Raw genomic sequence first — 10,391 nt, 5'->3', positions numbered from 1 at the left:
CTCTCTGTCTTCCCCCCCCCTCAACCTCGAGGTTACACCGAGAATGAAAAAAAATTCCCCACTGGTCGAGGTTGCAGCAGTGATAAGAAAGTCCCCTGAAGGACATTCCCACTCCAAATGGAGTCCACACCTCCCTGCTACTGGAAGTAGCGCGCTCCTGGGATGAGAGACCCTTTAGAAAATAGTCCTGGGTAACATCATGCCTTATTTCACAGAAATTGGACCAGGGGTATGCAAATGAACACTGGTGATCCAAAATGGAATAAATCAAATCTTAATTTATACGAATAACTGACGAAAAATGTCTTTTCCAAGCTTTCGTGTATTACCCAAGACCTCTGCAAGGAAGAAATGAGAAAAGTATATTACAAGAATGTTTATGAACAAATCAAAAGAAGAACAAGGATCTTTGTTTGACCCAGCACTACCTAAGAAACAAGAGAACGTCACACACACACACACACACACACACACACACACACAGCTGAAGAACATCAACTTACATTAACTGGATTACATATCTGACGACCGACATAATATGGACTGCTATTGTTAGAAACAAATGAAAATAACGAAAAGAAAAAGATAGAGAAATGAAGGTGGGTTGGATAGAGGATATGATATGAAAGAAATATGTACATCTCAAATTGGTCATTTTTCGCCCTTTGAGAGTCATTTTCCCGCTCATAAGCTTATTCGCCAGGTAGGGTCGTTGCCAGGACGCTGCTCATCGCCAGGTAGGGTCGTTGCCAGGACGCTGCTCATCGCCAGGTAGGGTCGTTGCCAGGACGCTGCTCATCGCCAGGGAGAGTCGTTGCCAGGATCCTGTTCTTCGCCAGGGAAAATCGTTGGCAGGATCCTGTTCTTCGTCGTGAAGAGCCGTCGTCAGGATCCTCTTCCTCGCCACGAAAAGTCGTGGCGAGGATCCTGTTCTTCGCCAGGATCCTGCTCATTGCCAGGGAAAGTCGTTGCCAGGATGCTGTTCCTCGCTAGGACAGACCAAACCAATATGGGTCTCAGCGATTTCCCGGGAGATCCCCGTAGCTCATTTATATATATGATAGCAGGCATGACAGATAAGTTACTTAAGGAGAGACGAGCGGAGATAAAAGACCTCATTCCATTGACAGAGATACATAATCTCATTCTAAACACGGAGAGATAACCTAATAATAATGATAATAATAATAATAATAATAATAATAATAATAATAATAATAATAATAATAATAATCTTTTTTCTTTCTTCTTTTAAACTATTTGCCATTTCCCGCGTTAGCGAGGTAGCGTTAAGAACAGAGGACTGGGCCTTTTTTGGGATATCCTCACCTGGCCCCCTCTGTTCCTTCTTTAGGAAAATTAGAAAAAAAAAATGAGAGGGGAGGATTTCCAGCCCCCCGCTCCCTCCCCTTTTAGTCGCCTTCTACGACACGCAGGGAATACGTGGGAAGTATTCTTAATCCCCTATCCCCAGGGATAAATAATAATAATAATGACAACAACAACAATAATAATAATAATAACAATATTAATAATAATAATAATAATAATAATAATAATAATAATAATGAAATTAATAATAATTTCACGAATATCGTACAACAGAAAGTGTTGCTGTGTATGTGCGATAATTACCAGATGCAGCCGCCCAGATGGTGCTGCCATCTATTGAGCGATCATATTACTTTTATGATTAATGGCTGGATAGCCATGATAGCCATTCAATTTTCGAGTGGTAGATTGTCAACGGGCTATGTGAATACTGTCCCAGCGTTGAATAGCTAATCACCTGGCGACCGTATTGAATGGCCGCGCTAATTGGAAAGGAAAAATTTGGTAGAAAAAAAAAAAGAAGAAACGATTCAAATATCGAAAAAAAAAAAAAGAATTTTCGATCGTGTTCAATCCTCCCATTTTTTTCCCTTTCGCTATCATAATTTTGTCAGAAAAAAAGAGATGTGTTGGAAATGAAGTGATTGAGGATATAAAGTGGTCTTAGGAGAAAGGATCTGATCGTGTAAATAATAATAGTGACAGTGACTGAGAAAACTGAACTGCTTATGCTAAAATATTATGGCCATAATGAAGTGGATGAGTGAAAAAGGAACTGATAAAAGAGATTATATCTGTATGAAATGGTAGGAGAAAATGGGATGGGGTAGACCAAGAGAGAGATAGAATAATCGAGTGAAAAAGTTGTTGAGTGCACAGGGCCCAAACATGCAAGAGGATGAGAGGCGTGCATGGGAGACAACCAATTGGAACGATTGTGGTATACAGGGGGCGACGTGCTGTCAACAGCTTGAACTAGGGTATATGAAGCGGTTAAAGGGCTTGATGTGGATGGGAGAGAGCTCTGGTTTCTGTACATCATGTATTGACAGCTAATGAGTGAGCGAATGAGGCCATTTTCCCGTCCGTTCCTTGCGCTACCTCGCCGCGTGGGAAACGAGTACTGAAGAGAAAACATGAACCTCTTGGAACGCGACAGAGCGACCCTTGATCACAACAATACGACCCTTGAGCACGACGGTACGACCACTGGGGATGATGGTCCGACTTTAACGACCTTAAACATCACATGTGATGGTCAAGCCAAAGACCAGGCCTATCAAAGCTAAGGGTCGTACTGAAGGGTCGTACCGTTATGCGCAAGTCAAGGGTCGTAATGAAGGGTCGTACCGTTATGCGCAAGTCAAGGGTCGTAATGAAGGGTCGTACCGTTATGCGCAAGTCAAGGGTCGTACTGAAGGGTCGTACCGTTATGCGCAAGTCAAGGGTCGTACTGAAGGGTCGTACCATTATGCGCAAGTCAAGGGTCGTACTGAAGGGTCGTACCGTTATGCGCAAGTCAAGGGTCGTACTGAAGGGTCGTACCATTATGCAATAGTCAAGGGTCGTACTGAAGGGTCGTACCGCTAAGCGCAAGTCAAGGGTCGTACTGAAGGGTCGTACCGTTATGCGCAATTCAAGGGTCGTACTGAAGGGTCGTACCGTTATGCGCAAGGGTCGTCCTCATCTGGATGAATTATAATGGTCTGTGTAAAGACTACGAGGGAAAAAAAGTAAAAAAAAACAAAAAAAAAAAGGGATATGACCTGGGTCACCTGTGTCATCGCGAGAGGTGTAATTACATCAGTATAATTAGCCAATTTTGGCCTCACTGACCTAATTACATTTCATAATCTGCCTGCAGAATATTCCTCCCCGTATTTCATAGGAGCGATAAGTAACTACACGGCTTCAGAGAAAGTGAGACAAATATTCGTCTGGTCGCGATATTCTTCGTGTTTCTGATAGCTAATATTTGGACATGGAAAAAAAAAATAGGAAGAAAAAAAAAAAAGAAAAGACGTTTCTGCCCGAAATGGTCCATCCATTTTCTTTCCCGCCGTGTCATCAGGAATGCAGAACCCGTTTTCTAATTCATGGACAATAGGAATTTTGACACACTCGAGACAGTAACGTAATGAACCAGATATTGATTATTTAAATATTTTTTTAATTCTTACTAAATCAGGCCACTGTGACGAAGAGATCTTTTCTACACGAAGAACCCATTCGTAAAAGAAACAAGCAAATAAATAAATAAATAAATACATAGACAATAGCCCCTGATTAATTCGGAATCAGAATAAATATGTTTTTTTTTTTTTAGGCAGTTTCGCGTTTTTTAGGCAGTTTCTGGAGGAGGTAGAGGAGGGATTGGAGGAAGGGAAGGGATTGGAAGCCAAACCAATCGTGACAAAACCTTGAGGTAAATCCACGCTCAGATCTCCAGTGGGGAAATGATTAGGTCTGAGTTAATCTAAACAGGTCCATTCTGATGGTCCCAAATGCCACATTGCAGATCAAGTTGACCCCAGATATCGAAGCGAAACGGGTAATGAATATTGTAGTTCGGAATGCATTTTGACAACGGCACTAGTGAATGAAAATGGGAAAGAAATTGGTGCGATTGGTTTATTCTTCGGTTAACTTAAACTGGCCTAAACCTAAAGTGAATGACGTAGTTTAAAGTGAAACAATTATGGAGGGAATTTCGGATTGCACTTTGCCCTCCTCCCCCCAAAAAAAAGAAAAAAAAAATTGTACACGTCGAATTAGATTAGCATTTCCTGTAGAATTTTCTTTTCATATAATATCAATACTGTACGTCACAGGTCTAGTAAATAACTTTATACATCATGCAAAGGGTTTTAATGTCGTATATATATATATATATATATATATATATATATATATATATATATATATATATATATATATATATATATATATATAAAAAGGTGAAACCGCACTTCGGTAAGGGCTCATACAATTTCATTTAACTTGTGAATTTTCTGTATATGTCAGATAAAACTATATGAACTCCTACTGAAGTGCGATTTCACCTTTCATAACTTTCATCTCGGACTAGTGTGATCATCATAACTATCTATCTATCTATCTATCTATCTATAATATACCATAGTGTATCCTAGGCGACACTAAGTCATAGAAAACGCTGTCGTACTGAAGACGTCTGTCATGTTTAAAGGGTGACTCAAAATATTTGACCAAATTTAGCCATCAGTTACGTGCTACGCCTTTATTGTTATATTTTAGAATTAGCGTTCACGTTTCAGGCTTCCTACAGGTACGTTAAGCAGGTATGTTAATGTATGAAAAACTACAATAAATAACAGATGATGTATGATTTTGGTTAGTGAAGGAGTTAAGATAGACCCACCATGTCAGGAACCTAAGAATACACGACGCATTTCTTACCACTGGAAATAAAGAGACTCCATTATAATTAAAGAAACCTTTATTGTTTGCTAAGGAATCTGCTGCTTTAATGACACATTAGACCTATCACAACGCAGAACAACCGTAAATACTTTTAAATAATTTGCATAAGGATGTAAGCGTGTGTGTGTGTGGTGTCGTGGTTAAGGTGGATGACCATGCATCACGCGCGGGTCTGCCAGGGATCGAATCCCGGGCGCGGCAGGCGGCCCACATTCAACCCAGGTGTTAATTCTTCCCCTAAGAGGATAAAAGGATTGGGTTTGGTGAATCAATATTATATATATATATATATATATATATATATATATATATATATATATATATATATATATATATATATATATATCATTACCGAAATGAATAACCCGTACGAAAAACAATGACAAAAAACGATGAAGGGGAAGTGAATAAAATTTCATGTGACATATAGCTAAATCCTCTTTGTGGCGCTTGTCAAAGAATAATAAAATACTCCAGACTCTCTACTGGCACACATTCACACACACGTGTGTGTGTGAATGTGTGTGTGCGCGTGTGCGCTCAGCGGAGGTCATCTACACTAGCATGGAGTCCTACGTACCATCTACTAATTCCCTCCCACAACCAAGGTTTGGTCGCTCGGGCTCTGATGCCTGTCGTACTAGCGGACGGAGCGTCTCAGTCCATTAAACTCTTCCCTACCCCCCTTGACGTCCACTCCGACTTCATTTCCTGCTCAGAATCACCGCAAAACTGTTCTTCGTAAATTCAAGCACATCTTCAAAAAAAGAAAAAAAAAAAAAAAAGGAAAGTACACGGATGTGATCTGTACCGCTTCTTAACCAAAAGAGTCTTCAGTAACTTCTACAATTGATTATTTCCTATTCCCTTCCGATCTGATTAATCTAGAATCAACTCTTTAATAAAAACCGCTATTTTTCGTTCTATATTTCCCCCTTAATTCCAATTTTGGACGATTCTTCTTCTTCTCCTCCGCTCACGTGTCCTCCCACGCAACCTTTGCCATCTCTTACATTTTCTTTGCACAGGGAATATCAAGAAACCTCCAGCTCCATGTAGACCAAGACCCAGGGCCCAGGTGACAATACACCCCATCGAGTCCTGAAGGAGTGTGCCTCGTAACAAGCACTAATCCTCCCTCGCCTATTTCGCCTGTATACAATCCCAGATGTTCCTTTCCATCTCGGAGGCATGCCTTAGTGCTGCCCATCCCTACGAAACGAGACCGTTTTAAAACCCACCTCCTCCTTCCTCCAACCATCGCTCAATAGCACTCACCGACCACTTACTGCTCAAACTACCCTGCACGCTCTGCGCATAGACACACACACACACACACACACACACATACACACACACACACACACACACATATATATATATATATATATATATATATATATATATATATATATATATATATATATATATACAATTAACTTAACAGCATATATCCCATAAGCACTTGACATTTTCTTTTGTTGTGTGGAATCGACTAAGATAAGACCCGGAAGAGGTCAGAGGTCAGGTCAACGAGGGCAATTAACTCCAGTGACCTAATTCCCTGAGTGTATAAAATGGTCGTCATCCAGTAACCTCTCGTTGCCTTGCTAACCTGTGACCTTTCAAAGTCCTTCTTCGCCGTCGGGCAAATATCACAGATTTTTATAGAAACGAGGAAGTTAGATTTTTAAATGACTGGGAGAAAAATGATGGCTTTATTACATACTGTCCTGCTTTCTAGCTTAATTTTCTGTTATTCATTTTTTTTTTTCTCCAATTTCTTATTTGCTTTTCATTTCTTTTTTCTGCCTGATATCTATTCATTCTCTTTTGAACTTTTTTTTCCATTATCCCTTTTCTCTGTTTTTCCTTGCATTTTCTTTCTCTTATTTTTCATGTTATTTTTAGTATATTATTTCTATCTTTCAACGTATCTATGTTCTTTCATAATTCTTCGTTTCTGTAGTCCCATCCTCTGTCTGTCTGTCTGTCTGTCTGTCAGTCAGTCTGTCTGTCTGTCTGTCTGTCTGTATGTCTGTCTGCCTGTCTCTCGTTTTCATAGTGTGGTTGGAGAGGAACAAATAAGTGGGACAATGAGAGGTATAACTATCAAAAAATGAAGGAAAGACTGAAGTGTGACCAGGTGAATGGGGTAAGTGCTTTAATGCACGTGAGAGAATATGTGAAAGTGTATTTTTGATGAAATATATTCCTATGAAAACACGATAAGTTCCCAAGTGCACTTTCGTGTAATAATCACATCATCAGGGGAGACACAAGAGAGAAATATAACAGTCAGTTGATATACAACGAAGAGACGTAGCTAAGACGCCATTTGGACAATCACATGTTTACCAAATGGCGTCCTAGCTACGTCTCTTCGTTGTATATCAACTGACTGTTGTATTTCTCTCTTGCGTCTCCCCTGATGATGTGATTATTACACGAAAGTGCACTTGGGAACTTATCGTGTTTCATTTTCCCCGTGGACTCACAGGAATATATATATATATATATATATATATATATATATATATATATATATATATATATATATATATATATATATATATATATATACAGAGAGAGAGAGAGAGAGAGAGAGAGAGAGAGAGAGAGAGAGAGAGAGAGAGAGAGAGAGAGAGAGAGAGAGCCTTATCTCTGTAACCCCAACAAGCGTGATCTGGAGGCCGAGTAACGCTGGTGTAGGTGTATAAGCGTCATATAAGTCAGGAAACATCATGGCCTCTGGCTATGTGTCATCGTTGGCTCTGTGGAAGATCCCTAATTCTGTACGGACTGGTCCAGGCCGTTCGTTCTACCTCGGCGCGCAGATAAATCTTTAGCTGATAACGATAGCATGTCACACCTCTTGATGTGTGTGTGTGTGTGTGTGTGTGTGTGTGTGTGTGTGTGTGTGTGTCAGGGAGTCTGCGGGTCATGTCGTGTGTTATCTCATGTCACTGTGGTCGGGTGGGTTTCCTTCTTCCTGGCGCGACTGTAGTAAATCTGTTTATGTTTTGTTTTCATCTCCAAGCCAGCCCCTGTCGAATTCTGTTTACTTTGGTTTGCTTCTCTCTCTCTCTCTCTCTCTCTCTCTCTCTCTCTCTCTCTCTCTCTCTCTCTCTCTCTCTCTCTCTCTCGTTATTCTACTTCTTTCGTCTCTTCCACCATTTACTGACATCTTTGATCCCTCTATCCATCTCCCTTTTTCTTAGTCTGCCCGTTCTCTCTCTCTCTCTCTCTCTCTCTCTCTCTCTCTCTCTCTCTCTCTCTCTCTCGTTATTCTACTTCTTTCGTCTCTTCCACCATTTACTGACATCTTTGATCCCTCTATCCATCTCCCTTTTTCTTAGTCTGCCCGTTCTCTCTCTCTCTCTCTCTCTCTCTCTCTCTCTCTCTCTCTCTCTCTCTCTCTCTCTCTCTCTCTCTCTCCCCTCTTCTTCTTCTTCTTCTCACCGCTACATTCCCGTGCCTTCTTCCTTGCCTTTACATCACTCATATAATATCAGCGTGACACGATGGTGTAATTAAACCTAGAGAGAGAGAGAGAGAGAGAGAGAGAGAGAGAGAGAGATCTGCGGGGAGGGAAGAAGAACCTGGCCCTTAATCAACTACTCAGCTTTGAGAAAATTGATGTCATTTCTATGCATTAAGCTTCATTCTGAGTTAACGAGTTTAAGGGTCGAGTGTGGCCACCGGTACAGAAGTCGGTTACTGAGCTAATACCCCCTTATACCCCAGAGATCTGGCATACTGTATACACCCCTTATAATTTTGCTGCTGGTTTATATACACCCCCAGAGATATGATGTGGTGTTTATATTTCCCCCCAGAGATATGAAGTGGTGTTTATATTTCCCCCCAGAGATATGATGTGTTTATATTTCCCCCCAGAGATATGATGTGGTGTTTATATTTCCCCCCAGAGATATGATGTGGTGTTTATATTTCCCCCCAGAGATATGATGTGTTTATATTTCCCCCCAGAGATATGATGTGGTGTTTATATTTCCCCCCAGAGATATGATGTGGTGTTTATATTTCCCCCCAGAGATATGATGTGGTGTTTATATTTCCCCCCAGAGATATGATGCGGTGTTTATATTTCCCCCAGAGATAAGGTGTAGTATTCATACCCCCAGAGATAAGGTGTAGTGTATATTCCCAAGATATAAGGTATATTGTTTACACCTCCTAGAGATACAGTATAGTGTGCATACTCCCAGATATATGGTATGATGTATAAACTGCTATAAAGTATATATCCCAGAGGTAAGGTATACTGTATATAATAACCTCATATAAAGTGATAAACCACACTGCATTAACCAGAGAGAGAGAGAGAGAGAGAGAGAGAGAGAGAGAGAGAGAGAGAGAGAGAGATAATTATGTCACTGATAAGATAAACCATCATTATTTCCCTAAATCCCAAGGGAAAGTATAAAATCCTTTTCATTGGCGTCTGAATAATTCAGACTTAAAGGAGAAGGGAAGCTAATGTATTCGTCCACACCACTTCAATATATATATATATATATATATATATATATATATATATATATATATATATATATATATATATATATATATGTATATATGCAAACATAATATCTGGTCATACGCTAAAGAACTCGATGGAGATTGACGTCAATAGACGGAGAATGTAACATGTTTGTGGCATGAAGGAACTGGTTGTCGCTTTAAGGTAAAGAACGAACTGTTCTCAGTCTATGGTAAAGAATGAGTGGTTCTCAGTCTGAGGTAAAGAACGAGTGGTTCTCAGTCTGAGGTAAAGAACGAGTGGTTCTCAGTCTAAGGTAAAGAACGAGTGGTTCTCAGTCTGAGGTAAAGAACGAATGGTTCTTAGTCTGAGGTAAAGAACGAGTGGTTCTCAGTCTAAGGTAAAGAACGAGTGGTTCTCAGTCTAAGGTAAAGAACGAGTGGTTCTCAGTCTAAGGTAAAGAACGAGCGGTTCTCAGTCTGAGGGAAAGAACGAGTGGTTCTCAGTCTAAGGTAAAGAACGAGCGGTTCTCAGTTTAAGGTAACGGATTAGTTTTCCTTTCTTTAGTCTAATGCTCCTCATTAATCATGCTCCATATTGTTTATGCTCCTCAGTGGTCATCTTCCTCATAAATCACGACTCTAATGAGCCATGCTCCTCATTAGTCACAGTCCTCATTAGCCATGCTCCTCATTAGTCACAGTCCTCATTAGCCATGCTCCTCATTAGTCATAGTCCTCATTAGCCATGCTCCTCATGACTCACCCTCCTCATCGCATCACCAGGCACCTCATTAGCTACCACCTTCCTCTTCCTACGCTCTTAATGCGTTACTATCCTCATTGGCAATGCTCCTCTCTCTCTCTCTCTCTCTCCATTCTCCTCACTGCCCAGCCTCCTAACGCCCTAAGCTTCTGTTCCTCGTCCACGCTCCTCTCGACAGTGGCGTGTCCCCACGTACACAGCCCTGTCTGTGCCACGTACACAGCCCCGTCTGTGCCACGTACACAGCCCCGTCTGTGTCACGTACACAGCCCCGTCTGTGCCAAATACACAGCCCCGTCTGTGCCACCTACACAGCCCCGTCTGT

The sequence above is a fragment of the Panulirus ornatus genome, chromosome 11 (genome assembly GCF_036320965.1).
Source record: "Panulirus ornatus isolate Po-2019 chromosome 11, ASM3632096v1, whole genome shotgun sequence".
Taxonomy (NCBI): domain Eukaryota; kingdom Metazoa; phylum Arthropoda; class Malacostraca; order Decapoda; family Palinuridae; genus Panulirus; species Panulirus ornatus.
Note: the sequence above shows the minus strand (reverse complement) of the source record.